The 18,927-nt window shown below is 41.4% G+C and overlaps 1 protein-coding gene across 8 annotated transcripts in view; it reads right to left on the reverse strand.

Annotated features, from left to right (window-relative positions):
• Positions 1-18,927, reverse strand: part of PATJ (PATJ crumbs cell polarity complex component) — a 352,466-nt gene that overhangs the window by 43,852 nt on the left and 289,687 nt on the right. The gene's annotated exons all lie outside the window — the stretch shown is intronic.

Below are 18,927 nucleotides of genomic sequence, written 5' to 3' on the forward strand. Positions count from 1 at the left end.
GAGCAAACAGGATTTTTAAAAAGATTTATTTATTTATTTGGGAGAGAGCACGCACGAGCATGAGTGGCACGAGCAGAGGGAGTGGGAGAGGGAATCTGAAGCAGACTCTGTGCTGAGCACAGAGCCCTGCACAGGGCTTGATCTGACAACACTGATGGGGTCATGACCTGAGCCGACATCAAGAACTGGATGCTAAACCAGCTGCGCCACGCAGACACCCCACAAGCAGGGGATTTTTATGGAGCTGGAAACTGAGCCAGATGTCACTGGTTCTTTCTGGTGTTTATCAAACTGAGGGGCATTGAAAAAACAATGCTGGAAGGATCATGCCAGGTGTCTTATTAGAGGGCTGCTGGGAGAGGAAAAGAGCTGCCTTTTTTTTTTTTTTAAGATTTTATTTATTTGAAAGAGAGAAAGCACACACAGGAGGAGCAGCAGGTAGAGGGGAGAAGGAGAAGCAGGCTTCCCGCTGAGCAGGGAGCCAGATGCGGGGCTCGATCCCAGCACCCTGGGATCATGACCTGAGCCGAAGGCAGACACTTAATGATTGAGCCACCCAGGCACCTCAGAAAAGAGTTTCTGATGGAGATTAGAAAGAGAACTGTGGGTCTTATGGGAAGTGAGAATTTGAGCCCTGCACTGCCCAGTGTCACCCCATTCCCCACCACCCCCCAGCACACACGCTGGTTGTAAGACCCTGCAAGCAGAGTCTAGGCATAATGGATTCCACCTTGAAATAAGTCCTGTGTCCCAAGCATTGGGGTTTGGAAGCCAGCAGGATTTCTTGACTTGTGATCATAAAGATCTGGGTAAGAAAGGGCTTGATGATTACCAGGAGGACTGGTGATAATGACCAGGGGCCTACCAATGATGTCTGGGAGCTTTGTAAAGAAACCAGAACTCTGAGAGTTTAAAGGGCCTCCAAAATGACTGAGGTTGATTCTGCCTTAGTCCAGAAATACGGAGCCTCGGAATCAGAATTGACAAGAAGTCAACATAAAGAAATATTTCTTGCAAAAATATAACAAGATAGGAAAAAAAGACCCAAACCAAATCTTTTTTTTTTTTTAATTTATTTGAGAGAGCGAGAGCACAAACAGGGGGAGGGGCAGAGGCAGAAGGAGAAGCAGGCTTCCCACGGAGCAGGGAGCCTGATGCGGAGCTCGATCCCAGGACCCTGGGATCATGACCCAATCCGAAGGCAGACACTTAACCGACTGAGCCACCCAGGCACCCCTCAAATCTACTTTCTTAAAAAAAAAAAAAAAAAAAAGCTTTGTATACAAATTCTGGAGTAGAGAAGCAATACACGAGAATATTAAGAGGTTCTACAACCAGATGACCCAACTGGATTCCAAATACCTTTACAATATTAAGCACTTTCATTTTACTACCATACAATTCTGCAAACATTCTTTATTATAGCAGTTAGAGAGGCAGCTCCCAGGAGCCAGGAAAGGTTCCTTAATCCATTTTGCACTGTGGATTCTGTATCAGCAACAGATTTTAGACCATTCTTTGTTTTAACTCTGACTTAGGAAATTTTCACACCCACGGAGCATCTACACTGCCAAGAGTTGGTTTCTCTGAACTGTTTCAGGGGAATGGTTTTGTGGAAACGTGCTGGGTCAGTGGCTTCAGGTGATCCCAACAACACTGCCAAGACGACACCAAGGGCCACTTTTATGAAAGTAGTGCAGGGAGAAACTAATGCAAGCTTCTGGTAATACCCCACGTTATGCTGGTTTTCCAAGTTTGGAGGGCAAACACCCCATCTTCACTGGACTGGGGGAATCAGATTGAACTCCTACTACACATAGTTTTTAGCGTTAAACTTTCAGCCTAAACTCCTTTAAATCTTGCAACATTACAAAAGTCAAATGGGAAACTTCTCTTCATTTATACTTAAAAGGAAGAAAAAGATCCAATGGAGTTTTTATTTCATAAAAGTAGCTGGAATCTCTTCAAAACTTTCTGGGTGTTTAGTGAACTCTTATACATAAAAGAAATAGACTATTGGGGCACCTGGGTGGCTCAGTTGGTTGAGCATCTGCCTTTGGCTCAGGTCTTGACCTCAGGGTCCTGGGATAGAGCCCCGTGTTGGGCTCCCTGCTCAGTGAGGCTTCTGCTTCTCCCTCTCCCTTTCCCTCCCTCCCAGTTTGTGCTCGCTCTCTCACTTACTCTCTCAAATAAATAAAATCTTAAAAAAAAAAAAAAAAAAGAAATACACCGTTTCTCAAATGCCAAATTCATGGCCAATGATCTGTTTAGTCCACGAATCTGTGTGGAAAAATTCCCCATTTATTCCTTTCCTTGACTACTGCTGTGATTTCTCTTAAAGTTATCAGTGAAAGTACAAGAAAACATGAGACACACTGACCTAGCAATAGAAAAAAAGTCACATTTCTTACCATGTGCCCTGTGTACTGAAAGTGTGTTGTGAGATTATGGTTCTGGACAGCTGCATTATCTGGGGGTGTAGAGGTGAGAAGTGGGGGCCAGCAGCTAAATTAGAAATGTAGGCTGGTTGGGGCGCGTGGGTGGCTCAGTCGTTAAGCGTCTGCCTTAGGCTCAGGTCATGATCCCAGGGTCCTGGGATCGAGCCCCACATCGGGCTCCCTGCTTGGCGGGAAGCCTGCTTCTCCCTCTCCCACTCCCCCTGCTTATGTTCCCCCTCTCTGTGTGTCTCTCTCTCTGTCAAATAAATAAATAAAATCTTAAAAAAAAAAACAACCCAATTTTTAGAAATGTAGGCTGGTGAATTGAAAAGAAAAATGGATTTATTTTTCAAAACTTACATGATTCATAAGGTAGGACAGAATAATAAAAATAAGATACTGCATTGAGATATTTTAGGCAGCTATTTGACAAGGCTATATTAAAATTTTCTTTCTACTTTGAGACAATTGTGATTAGATGAAATAATGGGTCATTAATGAAAGACTGCCCTTTATTGTTTTAAATAAAAAATCTGGAGTCGATTATACATATGATTCTTATCTCCTCGTTGTATATCTTCTTAAATGTTGATGCTCTTGAGCTATTCATGCAAAACTGCTTGTTGGCACAGCTCTGAATGGCTTCTCTCCCACCCCTATCTCTGCGTATTTAAATAACATTCCTTCCCCCTAGAATACCTCAGTGACTCTGTCTACCAATACCAATGACTTCTTCTAAAACTCATCTACTCCAGAAGCAGGGTATCAATCATTTCCCTGTGGGTGGGTTGCTGGCTTACACTGAGCAGAGGCTCTATAGAGACAAATGTTTCTGAGCTAGGTCTCTGGAGTCAGATTTCTTAGTCCAAAGCCTGGCCCTGCTACTTCTGGCCATGGGCTTTGGGAATACTATTAACCTCTCCAGGCTTTAGCTTCCTCATGTTTTTATGGTTTTAACAATATTATCTACACATAAAGCTTTATGTACAATGCCAGCACATAAGAAGTGAGAACATCTCATTATATTTAATGCCTCTGTGCCAAAGTTGCTGCACGCTTCCCATTCGTGCCTTTCAATCCTCATAACAAGGAAGTAAGTGCAGTATTATTAGTCTCATTTACAACTGGGGGTATGGAGGCTCAGAAGGATTCAGACTTGACCAGGTCTTTGCAACTTCTAAGTAGGAAAGATCAAATTCCAACTTGGGACTGTTTAATACCAAAGCCTGTGTTCCTACCACTACTGCAAGTGTCTCATCTGTTTTGAATCTTTCATTTTGCACTTGTATAAGAGCTAACTTGGGATTTTCCATATGGCGTCAATTCTATTGAATTATTGTCTCCTCGACTCCACAGCAAAAACTTTGAGGGCATGAGCCGATCATTTTATAGAGAGTGAACAAAAAGACAACTGTGGAAGTGAAAATTGAAGTCCAATGAGGTGGGGTGATGATCTACGGACCTCACTTGCTAGTTCTGGTACCTGGTTAGGGTTTGCACTACACAAAGCACGATGGGTAAGCCCTCTCCCCAATCCAACATGGAGGCTCGCTCTTAATTCTGTTTGTTATTCTTGTCTCTTTCCTTCCTTCCTTTTTTTTTTTCCAACCTCTTTCTGTGTACCCAGATTATTCACTGAATGATTTTTTTCTACAGGAGCAAATATATACAAGGGATGCATTGATGTTTGAAATAAAAAGTTGTTCGGTCCAAAAAACCAGATTAATTCCTCCTAATGGAAGACTTAAGAATCATTTACAGATGGGGCACCTAGGTGGCTTAGTCAGTTAAGCGTCTACCTTCAGCTCGGGTCATGATCCCAGGGTCCTGGGATCGAGCCCCGCATCGGGCTCCCTGCTCCGTGGGAAGCCTGCTTCTCCCTCTCCCACTGCCCCTGCTTGTGTTCCGTCTCTCGCTGTGTCTGTCAAATAAATAAAATCTTTAAAAAAAAAAAATCATTTACAGATGACCAAGACTGACATATAACAAAAAACTAATTTCCTCTTGGTAGTTGTAATTTTCACTGGGACAAGATAAATTTAAGTAAGATGGTCTGTTTATTTACTGCCTGAGACAAGACCAACAATTAGGCTCTGGCCACTCTACATTACTCATTTGCCTGGCCAACTCTGGAGCCAGGGAAGAATTTCATCAGTGAGTTGGAGGATCTTTCAAATGTTGCGCTTTCCCTAATCAGAAGGGTCAGGCAGGATTTCAAAGACATAGGAAAAGTCTTCTGCTTAAAAACTTCTCTCTCATCAATTTCTGAAACATTTCCATTAATTAGGGATAACATTAAAAAAACAGACACCCAGGAAGAAGTAGCTGGCTAGTAAATTTAACATATTGTTTAAGGGACCTCTGTCTTAAAATCTCCATTCTTTTCTTTCTTTCTTTTTTTTTTTTTTTTAAAGATTTTTCTTTATTTGACAGAGAGAGAGAGAGAGTACGTACAATCAGGGGAAGCGGCAGGCAGAGGGAGGGGGAGAGGCAGACTCCACTCTGAGCAGGGAGCCCGAAGCAGGGCTCGATCCTGGGACCCCGGGATCATGACCTGAGCTGAAGGCAGAAGTTTATTTTTTATTATTATTTTTAAAAGATTTTATTTATTTATTTATTTGAGAGAGAAAGAGAAACAGCATGAGATGGGAGAGGGTCAGAGGGAGAAGCAGGCTCCCCACTGAACCGGGAGCCTGATATGGGACTTGATCCCAGAACTCCGGGATCATGAACCGAGCCGAAGGCAGTCACTTAACCACCTGAGCCACCCAGGTGCCCCTGAAAGCAGATTTTAACTGTCTGAGCCACCCAGGTGCCCCTTACTGTCTCTATTCTTAAAAGAAAAAGTATTTTTTAAATATAGATAATATATATATATATGGTACTAGACTCAAAAGAGTATACACTGAAAAGTTTCTTTGTAGCACCTGTCCCTCAGCCCCATCTCCCTAATTAGAAACAAATAGTATTAAGTTTCTTGTGTATTTTTATAGAGAGAGGCTATATATCTGTATTTGGAAAGTACAAAAGCACCAAAGGCTTGAAGGTCATGGTCTCTCTTATCGGCTACCTCTTTTGTTTCATGAAATTCTACTTGATCCAGCCAAGTGCCACCTCTTCTATGAAACTTTCTCTGACTCTCTCCCCCAGGCAAGGTTGATCAACCTTCCTGTGGGTCACTGCTGTATTTCCTAGTATTACTGAACTTATCACAGTATCACAACAGCTTCTTCATGGATCTAGGTCCTGTACTACATCCTAGCCTCTGTGGAACCCTTTCATCTCCTCTTTGGTGTTGAGCCCAGAGTAGGCACTGAGTAAATGTTTGCTAAATGATTATCAAGAAATTGGCTGAGATAGAAAAAGGCATCAAAATGACCCAGAAACAGGTGGCTGGCAAGGTATGTCATAATCTTACCCTAATCCAACTAAGTTTTTCTCTCTTTCTTTTTTTAAATCCCAACTAAGCTTCTGACGGCAAAATATTAGTGATATACAACCAAAATGCCCATCACACATGGATGTTAAATCCATGTGAATTTCCAGAGGATTTACTTTAGCTCAAAGAGCATTTTTTTTTTAGAGAGAGGGAGGCGCAGAGGGAGAGAGAAAATCCCAAGCAGACTCTGTGCTGAGTGCAGAACCCAGCTCAGGGCTCAATCTCACACCCTGATATCACGACCTGAGCTGAAATCAAGAGTTGGATGCTTAACCAGCCGACTGAGCCAACCAACCACCCCTCAAGGAGCAATTTAAAGAGCCAAGGGTGAGGGACTTAATTATCACTGAGCCCCATGAAAATCACAACTTTCTTCAAGGGGATTCAAACTCTGCATTGCTGGTCAAGAATTTCACAACACATAGTAATGGACCCTTAGAGTCAAAGTCATCAGACACTTCAGCCCATCCGCCACCATTTTCTTTACTGTTCAAGCTACTGACAAGTAGATAAAGCAACTCATCAACATGCCAAAAATCAGCAAAAGGCAATTTTATTATTGTCACCATAGGCCCAGAACCCTCAAAGAAGCCATGTGGTAGAAAAAGTAACTACCGGTCTCCTGTGGACGGAAGAATATCAGTAAGCAGAATATCAGTAAGCACTCTTGTGTGGGTGAACTCTTTCCACAGAGTGAGATTTTATAGGTTAAATTTCTAGATATCAGTGGATTGTTTCAACAAGCATTTCAGAAAAAAACTTTGATAAAGAATCATGTTGTAGATATTACTATAAGGACCATGTATATATGGCTTAATTTTATTGCTTGCAGGCATGCTTTACTTAATTTGGATCACTCTAGAATTAAACCCAATCTTTGCCATGCTCATAAAGACCCCGCTCCCATTCTCCTCAAAAAAAAAAAAAAAAAAAAAAAAAAAATCCTAAGGGACATTTTAACTACAGAAAAATTTCACATTAAATTTCACATTTAGGGGGAAAACATATTACTAGTGGTCCCTGAAGAGTGTTATGTCTTATTTCCCTTCTTTATGGGAAAAATCCCTCCTAATAAGAAAGACCCATGAGGACCACAGAAGGATTAAAAAGATTGTGTATAAAATGGGCATTGTTTTTCGTCTGGAAGAAACCACGGTTCAGATCTGTGGCCTTAGAGGAGTAATGCTCCTTCTAAACATCATTTAACAGAGCTCCCCTCTGAGGCTGTTGCTGCCCAGAAATGAGACAGATGTGTCTTCTGTAGAGTAGACGACTTTCTCAGCAGAAGGCCAAACCAATGAGGAGTGATAATATAGTGGGGGTAGAGAAATGCTCAGTCCAGTGCTGTGCAAATCAAAACGATGTTGACCACTACATTGAAAAACATATGGAGATGTATTAAGTTACTGATTTGTGATGTCTACTGCAGTTAGAGAGTTTAAAAAGAAAAGTGTGGGCTAAAACTGTGAAAGAATATTTTACTCTAAACCAAGTTGACTGTACTTATGTAAGTAAGGAGATGAGTGTCTTTAGAACATGATGCTTTTCTGTCCCAAACCCTTTGTGTCCAAATTCTTTGGGAAAACAAAACAAAACGAAACGAAATCCAAGCAAACCGAACAACCAAGCTTCCCCATTATATTTTAATTAGAATGTGATTTGGGAAAAAAGGGGCGGGGGGAGGCGGTATGGTGTGGAAGAAGAACAGAAGGACCCAGGACTGGGAGTTGAAAGGAGTTAATTTTTCTCCTAACTCTGGCCGATTTTGCAAGTGGTTCTACATTAACTGCTTGTTTCATGACACTTATCAGTAAAGCAAAGAATTGAAATACATGGTTTCTAAAGTCTTTCCACCTCTCAAATTTTAGACCTTTGTGAACTCATATAAGTGCAAAGCAAAGCAGAGATTTTATGCAGATACTTAGGTCCTGCCTAATAATTAGACCTCCTTCTAAATGGCAGACCAAAAGAATCTCAGCTTTCACCGGCTGAGAGAGATCAGAAAGAGATGGGGGGGGGGTAGTAACTGGCTATTCTATTAGTTATCTTTTGCTGCAAAACTTAGTGGTTTAAAACAAAAACTAACCATTTGTTTGTCCATGATTCCATGGGCTGGCAATTTGGGCTGGGTTCAGGGGGCAAGTTTTGTTCTCCGCTGTCTCAGTTGGGCTCACATGAGTTTGTAGTCAGGTTGGCTGGGGCCTCAGCCAGGATAGCTAGACCCCTCTCCCCGCATGTGCTCTTTCCAAGGTGTGTCATCCTCCAGGAGGCCTGTCCAGACTTGTCTGCAAGGTGGCAGTCTTTCAGGAGGACAAGAGCTAAACCATAAGGCTTTGGGGCTAAGGTTTGGAAGTCATTCAATGTCACTTTCACTATTTTGGTCAAAGCAAGTCAATTGGCCAGCTGGAATTCAAGGAAACTGGAAAGAGCTGCACAAAATTTATGATCAATTTTAACCTCCTACAGACTCTATCAAGTCTGCCAGAGGAATTTTCCAGCCCGTAAACAATGGACGGCAGCAATGTACGGTGGGGATCCTGGCTATGGACACGTAAACCTGTGTTCAGAGTTGAGCTCTGCCACTTATCACAGCTTTGTGATACTTCTGTTAAGGTGTTTAACCTCACTGAACCAGTGTTCCCGTCTCTGTAAAATGGAATAAATCCTACCTTTCAGGGTTTGAGGATGAAGTGAGATTATGTATATAATGTCAAGCAAAGTGTTGGCCAAGTAGATGTTGAGTATTTGCTAATGAGGACTCCCAACACATATATATCTAAGGCTGAAGAGGGCCTACATGGGACATGAAGGAAGGAATGTATGGCAGAGTGGTCAAAATTCATGACTCTAAGGATGAATGACAACAGTCTTGGTCCATTTTTTAATTTCTATTTTTCCTATAATTATGGTGAACCAAGAATACAACTGATTGCTTCCCTTTTTTTTTTTTAAGATTTTATTTTAAGTAATCTCTACTTAAGTACTCAAGTGGGACTTGAACTTACGGAGATCACGAGTTGCACGCTCTACCAACTGAGCTAGCTAGGGGCCCCCTGAGTGCTTAGTTTCACGAACGATTATGCTATAGGATATTTTAGGTCCTTCCTTCCTTCCTCCCTCCCTCCCTCCCTCTCTCCTTCCTTCTTTCCTTCCTTCCTCTCTCTTTCCTTCTTTCTTTCTCTCTCTCTCTCTTTTTCAGAGGGAGAAAAAAGAGGGGTGGGGCAGAGGGAAAGGGAGAGAGAATGTTAAGCAGGCTTCAAGCCCAGTGCAGAGTCTAACACAAGGCTCAATCTTACAGCCCTGAAATCATGACCTGAGGTGAAATCAAGAGTCATAATGGACACTTAACTGACTGAGCCACCCAGGCACCCCTTTAGGTTATTCTTTCTGAAGCCATGGACTGCTCAGGGCTAAGGCCAATGAACCATTTGAATGTAAACAAGATCTAAGCCAGACTGCAAAAGTCCTGTTACCAGGTATTTTGATTTTTTTGTTTTCGTTAAGTATAGTCAGTCTTCACTGTTTGTGGATTCCGTATTTGCAAATTCACCCACTCCCCCAAATCGATGTTCCTGGTGCATTCACAGTCATTTGCAGACATGGGCAAAGTGGTAAAAAATTTCAGTTGCCTGATTCACTTGTTCCCAGCAAAAGTAGAACAAGGTGACATTTTGCCTTCATGTTTCAGCTCTCATATTGTGAACAAGCATCTTTTTTGTGGTCTTTTTAGTGCCACATGTTTTGTATGTTTGTGCTTTTGCTGTTTAAAACAGCCCCCAAGGGCGCCTGGGTGGCTCAGTTGGTTAAGCGACTGCCTTCGGCTCAGGTCATGATCCTGGAGTCCCGGGATCGAGTCCCGCATCGGGCTCCCTGCTCGGCAGGGAGTCTGCTTCTCCCTCTGACCCTCCTCCCTCTCATGCTCTCTGTCTCTCATTCTCTCTCTCTCAAATAAATAAACAAAATCTTTAAAAAATAAAAATAAAAATAAAACAGCCCCCAAGCACAAGACTGAAGTCGTGTCTTATGTTTCTAAGCAGGAGAAGGCTGTGATGTGCCATATGGAAAAAAATACACGTGTCAGATAACTTCTGTTCATTTATGAGTTACAGTGTTGCTGGCCATGAGTTCAATGTTAATGAGTCAACAATAGATATTAAAATAAACTATCTTTAAAAAAGTAACACATGTAAAACAAGGTTATGTGTTTATCGACTGTTAAAAAATGTTGTGAGCATAGGAACCCATCTCTGTATTTACCCTGGAAGTAATGGTTCAGTATTCACTAACTCAGTGTTTGCTATGACTTTATAGAACATAATTAGCATGAATAACAAGAACTGACCGTACTTCCTATTGTTGCTTCTCCCTGGTGATACTTCTCTACAACATAGCTGGTAAGTCCAACATGAACGGTGATAAAGGTAGAAAAGCAAACATGGGCTATCTATAATAGGGATGGCAGGACTCCTGTCAACAAAGGCAGGTCTCTGTTTTCCCTTCCCTGCTATTATGGGGCAGTAGGTTGATTAACCCAAGGGTGGAAGACTGAATGCATTTTTCTTGCTGTAGCATGTGTTATTATGCTTACATTCCATGTGTTTTGTAGATCTATATATTTTTGAACCCATTACAAAGGTAAAGGGCAAAGATGATTCAAGACAAGTTGCACAGATGCTAATCTTCCCCACCTTTAAGCCCCCTGCTTTGATGCAAAAGGTATTTGGCATACCCTTGCTGATTCATGAGAAGCAAAATGTTAAGAGATTACTTTCAATATCTCATAAGAATATGCAGGACTTGAGGCAGAATGTAGTCAATAAATGCCATATTTTCTTTATTCTAAGATGAGTTTTTTTCCTCACTTTATTTTAATTTTATAATTTGGATGCATCTCAGAATCAAGTGTACATTCACTATACTGCTTTCCTACCATGGATACAATAAAAGATTATTACTTTAGAAGAAGTACAATATTTGTCAAAGTGATAGAGTTTTGTTTGCCAACTTCATAGGTTGAATAATAATGTTCAGAAAACCTGAAGAAGCCATAGCTACACAAGGGAAGTCAACAGAGTCAAAAGAATTTACTATACTTGGAATCTTACTTTTTGAAATCTGGATACTCGAATAAATTAGGTTTCACTACATAGATTTTCCATAAATCTCAAAACACAGTCTTCAACTAATCCCCATAAAACTCTGCTACAAAAGGAAGAAAGGGTGAGTCTCTATATCCTAATCTCAATTTATTCATTTATTCTAATATGCTTCAGGTAGGGTATGAAGATTCATACCTACAAAACTCTCCAAGAGAAAGAAAATGGATCACAATGTTCAGCACCTACTATTTTGAAATGCAGAAACTTTCTTGGGTAATAAACTATAGGCAACATGAATGAGTGTTAAATCAGCAATACTTGTGACTCTTGACTAAAAGTACGGATTAAATGATCAGTTACACAGGAAGCGGTAACAGCAATCTGTGTGTGTGTGTGTGTGTGTTAAACAATGGACTATATAAACTATCCTAAAACTCAAGCTCAGGGATTGCAAACTCTTGCACACCACAGGTAACTAAAATGTGGAATGAAAATCACAGCAATAAAACAGCTAATATAAGAATTGCAATGAATATATAAAAAGTTTCACATTTTAAGACTCGGAAAAACTTTCCCTTCTCAAACTCAGAAAAGAAACTGTTTTATATTTACTTAAAATGGAGTTCCCTTGCTAAGACTGATTTAGCAAAAGGTTGATACTCATCAATATGAATATAATTTTTCATACTGAAATAGAGATTCATTTTAAGGAAATGGGATAATATTTGCATTATATTTTATATGTCCCTATAGTTCCATCTGGTCCTTATTTATCTAAACGTTACTCAGCTTGCATAATATTTTTGCTTACAGTCATATTCCTTAAGATCAGAAATGCCCAAATCTGGAAATTCAGAGGTACTATTCGTTAACATTCTTTCAGTGTGATTCATAGACTTCTTGCAAACTCTGCTTTGATTTCAAAATAAAACTAAGGTAATAAGATGTTTTGTGTAAAAATATATGACTTAAGCAATAATGATAAAAGGAGCCTGGCTTTGGGGGATTACACGCCAAAGCAAACCACACTCCTCATGAAACAGACCATGCAAAGTTCATTTGAAGGTAATAACAAAATAAAACACTTAATCAAATGTGAAATAGTTTTCTATTCTGCTTACTTCAAAAAAAATACCTAGCGGTTTAAGTTGCTACAGTTCTACATTTAAATGGCCAAAAGCAGTAACAGCTAAACAACAGCATGCAACATGGTGAATCAGGGTTAAGTGAGGTTGCTGCACAGCTGGACATACGGTCAGAGCTAAAAGACAGGTATTTTTCACTTCAATTTCTAGATGGATGACTTTACCACATAGTATCCAAATGTGAGAGTCCTCCTACCTCCATGCTTCTTGCTGATGTACCTCTCCTATCTACAGAACTGCTGTTTAATGAGACTGAATTAAATTGCAGGTGGTGAAAAAAATACTGATTTGAAACATGGAGAGAAATAAGATTCAGAATCTGACATTCCCAGGCCTTCTAAATATTACAAGTATCTAAATTTTAAAATCTACCAGGCGCCTGGGTGGCTCAGTCGTTAAGTGTCTGCCTTTGGCTCAGGTCACGATCCTGGGGTCCTGGGATCGAGCCCCACATCGGGCTCCCTGCTCGGCAGGAAGCCTGCTTCTCCCTCTCCCACTCCCCTGCTTGTGTTCCTGCTCTCGCTGTATCTCTCTCTGTCAAATAAGTAAATAAAATCTTTAAAAAAATAAATAAATAAATTTTACATACCCCGGGAATTCACTGACCTCAGTTACAACGCTGCAATGGTACCAAGAATATAAAGACAAAACAAATGTCCTAGGCTAATTGTTTTCTTCTTACAAAGAGACAAGCTTATCTCCAGCCCAGAGGAACAACACAAGTGTAACAACTAGAGCTTATATTCATAAACTTGACCTTTCCAAAAGTGATAACAATGACTAGCTTCCCTAGAACAAAACTAAACAATAATTAAGCCTTATTCTCTAGTTAAAAATAACTGAAGATTGAAGTTTTAAGAAAGTTGTGAGATGGGAATGTAAAAAGAGAGAGAGAAAATGAATTTCCTTAGACTGCCATAACCTTGGGGCGCCTGAGTGGCTCGGTTGGTTAAGCATCTGCCTTCGGCTCAGGTCATGATCCCAGGGTCCTGGGATCGAGCCCCACATCAGGCTCCCTGCTCCGTGGGGAGCCTTCCTGATTAAAAAATAAAGCCTAATAATAATATCCTTGCAGAGAGTGGCTTGCCTGCATTTGTCAAATATTTCTCGAGGTTTGGCACTCACTACATAGTTCATTCCACCTTTGCCCAGCTGATGTTAGGAAGTCCTTCCTTATGAAAATGTGAAATCCGTTTTTCACTAAGCCCCTTGGAAGAACCTGTTCTTATCCCTCATCCACAAAAAGATAACCTTCCATGTGTGCAGAGAGTTGTCATTGTCCCTTCCGATCTTCCCTTTCCCAACTCTATTCAATGGCAATGATATGGTTTCAACAATGTCCTTGTCAACCACATAATCATACCCAGAAATGAACAGTAGACTCTAGCCACAGTTAAACCTGATCAGGGAAGCACAGCAGACAGATCTAACAGCATGTGCAAATGCCTTGAAAAGAATGGAAGGAGGCCAGCCTGGCTGGAGTCCAGAGTGGCTCACAGAGGCTAGACAGTCATATTTTTATGTGTGCAAGGCACTATATGGGGATACTAAAGGTACAAAATACAATAAAACAGGCCTGTTCTCAAGATACTCGGGGTCTGGTGGGTGAGATGAAGAACTCCCTTTTATAGGTGAAGGTTGATGACACATAGTGGTAGCCCTAGAGAGGGAGCCCAATCGTGTGGCTTTGGAACCAAATCGTCTGATTAAACTGCAACTGGACGAACTGCTAGCATTATGTCCTTGGAGAAGTTACCTAACGTATCTGCGTGTCCATTGCCTCATCTGTAAAATGGGGATAATACCACTACCTCTTCTACAGGGTTGTTATGAGAATTAAATAAGAGGATACATATTAATTACATATTAAGAGGAGTGTCAAATCACTTTTTAAAAGTGTGATGCCGAAAAATATCTAAAAAGTTATGTTTCTCAGTGTGTAGCTGATACATCAAAGACAGATGAAGGGAGCTGAAGATACATTTTTTTTTTTTTTAAGATTTTATTTATTTGAGAGAGAGAGAATGAGTGAGAGAGAGCACACATGAGAGAGGAGAGGGTCAGAGGGAGAAGCAGGCTCCCCGCTGAGCAGGGAGCCCGATGTGGGACTCGATCCCGGGACTCCAGGATCATGACCTGACCTGAAGGCAGTCGCTTAACCAACTGAGCCACCCAGGCGTCCCTGAAGATAGGTTTTAATATGAATGTTTAATAATAATCAATAATAGGGGAGCCTGGGTGGCTCAGTCGTTAAGCGTCTGCCTTCGGCTCAGGTCATGATCCCAGGGTCCCGGGATCGAGCCCCGCATCGGGCTCCCTGCTCCGCGGGAAGCCTGCTTCTCCCTCTCCCACTCTGCCTGCTCGTGTTCCCTCTCTCACTGTGTCTCTGTCAAATAAATAAATAAAATCTTAAAAAAAAAAAAAATCAATAATAAATGAACTCATGGGGCGCTTGAGTGGTTCAGTCATGATCCCAGGGTCCTGGGGTTGAGCCCCATGTTGGGGTCCCTGCTCAGCGGGGACTCTGCTTCTCCATCTGACCCTGCCCCCCCCCCCCCGGCTTGTGTGCTCGATCTAATAAATAAATAAAATCTTAAAAAAAAAAATAATGGTGGAACTCAGTATACAGGCATTGGAAAAAGTCCTTTATATTATTTACCTTATTAATCCACATACCAACTGTAAGAGGTCGATTTTGTTGTCACCACTATTGCACAAATGAAGAAGCAGATTTAACCTAGAAGGGTTAGGTTGCTTGTCCAAGGCCCTACAGTTAGAGATCTGGGATTCGGATGCCATAGAATCAGCATCATTACTCAGCCTATTAGATTTGATATAACACATTATCTACAGTCTGGGACCTTTGGCTATGGTAACCAAAGAAAGGAAAATGCACAGAGTGAGGATCTTGGAGAAACTTTTGTCATTCTTTCTGCACTTCACTTGTTCAATCCCAAGAACAGTCCAAGTCTGCCAATACTCAGATAAAAAATCTGTTTCTTAAGTTTTTATTTCTCTTCCCAAGGCTGATAATAAAATAACTCCAACAAAATGATACTGGAGGACTATGTTTTACTTCTTCTGAGGACACTAGATATAAAACCTCTCATCAGCAAGCAAACATTTCAGAGAAGGGGGAATGGAAGAATTCAGGGAGAGGCTTAAGAAATATGTGGTGAGCATCATAAGAGGTAAGGGCCCTCAGTCTTTCATTTGGCAGAGTATGTCGTCTTCTGAGTTGCAAGATTTCATGCAAACTAGCACTCCAAGACCAAAAAGAGTGGTGGTGGTGGTGGGGAGAGGTAGGATGATGGGTGGGTGGATGGATGGAAGGAAATAATATAAATAAATATACTATCTATTTTATACCTTATCTGATTTCCTTGCTGTGTGCCCCTCTAAACTCACATGTAGAAACTCTAATGCCCAATGTGATGGTATTAGGAGGTGGGACTTTTTGGAGGTGATTAGGTCATGAGAGCAGAGTCTTCATGAATGAAATTAATGCCCTTATAAAAGAGGCCTCACAGAGGCTCCCTTTACTTTGTGAGGATATGAGAAGTCTACAATGCAGAAGAGGGCCCTCACCTGACCCTGGACTTCCAGCCTCCAGAACTGTGAGACCTGGAGTCCTGTTGTTTATAAGCCACCCTGCTCCTTCCTTCCTTTCCTTTCTTTTCCTTCCTTCCTTTCTTTCTTTCTGTGTGTAGGCGGGACTTAAAACTCGAGACCCTGAGATCACCACCTGATCTGAGATCAAGAGTTGGAAGCTTAACTGACTGAGCCACCCAGATGCCCCTAGTTGTACTTTTTTCTACTTTCCAGAGAAAAATTCCTATTTTAATAGTCCTTATTAGGATTTTTCATTGGTTGGTCCCTTATATTAGACCATCAACACTGAAGGTAGTAGAATAAACTTGACTGACAGTGTAAGGACAGGGTTATTTCACTCAACTTTATGTCCTTGGTACTAAGAAAAGGGCAGCCTTTAAGGAAACATATGTAAGAGCCACATTCACGAAAAAGCAGACCTGGGAGCACATCAGAGGATTAAAACAACAGAGGTAGAAGTTTGTCATTGAGGATTGGGTCCAGGTGCACTCATAAACCTTCCCCAGGGGCTCACCCTCACCATTATCTTGGTGTTTAAAAGGCCCATTTAGATGACTGGCTGCAAACACACTGGGATGCTAAGTGAGATCTCCCTCTCTGATCTCAGAAACCATCTGCCTTGGCTCTGGAGCAATTATTTATAGCAGATAGGACTGATGTGGTGTCAAGACCAAGTCCCAGAGACTTAATTCCTCCAAAGATGGCAAAAGTGTCTGTTGGATACACAACAAAGAGGACCCAGAAACCCAAACTGGGCGGGTTGCAGCAGATGCTCTTTAAGAAGGGTCACCAGCGCTCAGAATGTCAGAGCTGAAGTAAGGGTGCGTCACACAATCAAATGTGCAAAGACAAGTGCAAAGGTACTTCTGACAGTGGGTCAACACTGTCCACAATTTCCTTTCAGATGCTCTCAACTTCATTTGCTAACTTCCTGCTGACTAGGTGCAGTCCCATGACCCCACTGGATAATGTGACCTGAGGCTGCATATTCCATGTCAAAATTTGGAAGGAAAAAAAGATCTTCACTGTGGTAAACAATCTTTTATTTGTTAAAGCACCTTCCAACCCGCCCGTGCTGTTCAGCTTCACCAAAAAACGACATGGCTATATATAACTCGTGAGTCTAACTTACAGCTTTTGACGAGGTACCTGGGGTTACGAAATAAAAGCTATGTCCCATTTCTCATTTTTAAGTGGTACTTATCCTTTCAAGGACAGTGGTATTTACAGCCTCAAAAGGCAGAACTATATATTATGAACTTCAGAATGCTGTTAAAGAATTTTTTAATTTTTTTTTTTGGCGGGGGGTGGGCTGCCTCGTGGTGGCCTGCCTCGTGGTGGCCAGAGAAGCAGAAGCAGAGCATAGTATTTAGCAAACAGCCTCAGCCAGGAAGCAGTAGGTGATGTGGACAGCAGAAGCCCCAAGCTGGTAGCCAGTTCCATGAGTACGTGCAACAGTGGAGCCCCAAAAGTGGCATGGGCACGTCTTATTCAGGTTTTCTAACCCACCCACATAAAGCAAGATCAGATTAATAACAAAGCCAAAAAAAAAAAAAATCAGCTAACAAACTCATTCAGCTGGGCAAAACATGCTATGAGATCTCCTATTGGGAAAAAATTCCGTATTTCCTATGGGGAATCTGGTTCTGCCTTATTTTAAGCAGTACAGACTTAGAGTTACAAAAAATAAATCAGAGGGTTACCTCTTCATGAAAGAATTCACTACAGAATTTCCTTAAAATGTAATTTCCCTGGTTCATTTCAAATATAGATTTATATAAATTCAGTTTATTCAATATTCAGGAATCTCTTTTTGGAAAAATGAGAAAACAGGCTCTGGAAGGTAGGAACAGCCAATGTTCAAGGTCGGCCAATAGTTTCTGCATACTACCCCAAAGACATTGGGATAATGATTTACATACAATATGCTTTAAAAATATGTATTATGTATATATATTCACTTCCTTACGACCCCAGAACTTTTCTGCATTTCTCATTATCTGGCTTGGAAAGCTATCTGCTCAGCTTTTGTGGCTGAGGAAAGGGGCAAGCTTTTCTTTAGAAGTTTCCCTTTAAGTGGTCTGGTCCAGGCGATATTTTTAAATCGTACTTAAATCTCACCCCATGAAAGGGTGGGAACTAAAACTGGCTGCTGAGCTAGTTAACTCCAGGTGTCCCCAGTTCATCCAAGCCGATGAAGAAATACCCTCATGTATGCACGAAGCCACACACAGCAGGTTCTGCCCGCACGGCCAAGGCAGAGTAATTCAGGAAATAAACTATCCCCAACTCAGGAGAAAAGTTATAGCAACACGTTAATCAGGTGGACAGAGATAAAATCCTTTAACAAACAAACGCTGGCGTCTAAGTACAGTCCTGTTTAGGTTGTGCACTAGGAGGGTGTGTGGCGTTGCCTTCGCTAGATCAGGTGGGATAGCGGGAGGGCAAAGGGCCGATAACAGGGAGCAGGCAGAATACACGGAGACCTGGGGTTCGGCCGCACCGAGCGGTTCTTGAGTTGCCTAGGGCTTCACGGGCCTAATAGTTACTACAGAGAAATATAACGGGATCTCCCCACCTCCCGACAGTACTAACGTGGAAATATTATATTCCTGCCAAAAATGAAAACGCATTTTATTGATCATATTACACCTGTTTTACCAGTAAATCTGACATATACAATCTATTCCTTACTAAATAAAATGGGCAAAAGAAATACCAAAATATTCATTTAAAAACATACTTATTAAGAAGAAAACTCATCTCAGGGCGCCTGGGTGGCTCAGTTGGTTAAGCAACTGCCTTCAGCTCAGGTCATGATCCTGGAGTCCCTGGGTCGAGTCCCGCATTGGGCTCCCTGCTCGGCAGGGAGTCTGCTTCTCCCTCTGACCCTCCCCCTTCTCATGTACTCGCTTTCTCTCATTCTCTCTCTCTCAAATAAATAAATAAAATCTTAAAAAAAAAAAAAGAAGAAAACTCATCTCTAGGGAGAGGCCCAGGATGGGTTTGGACGGCAGGGCTAGGGGGGAAAGGGTTGGAGGGAGATTTGCTTTCTACTTTATATCCTTTTGTGTCAGTTTGAGTATAATATGTATGTATTACTTATTCAAAGAGATATGCATGGATTCATCACATTTTTATAAATCAAAACACAGAAAGTTTTACCAAAAAATGGTAATGAGTAGTGACATCAA

Source organism: Mirounga angustirostris, unplaced genomic scaffold (assembly GCF_029215605.1).
Source record: "Mirounga angustirostris isolate CCGP_5_RB_7025 unplaced genomic scaffold, mMirAng1.0.hap1 SCAF_4, whole genome shotgun sequence".
NCBI lineage: Eukaryota > Metazoa > Chordata > Mammalia > Carnivora > Phocidae > Mirounga > Mirounga angustirostris.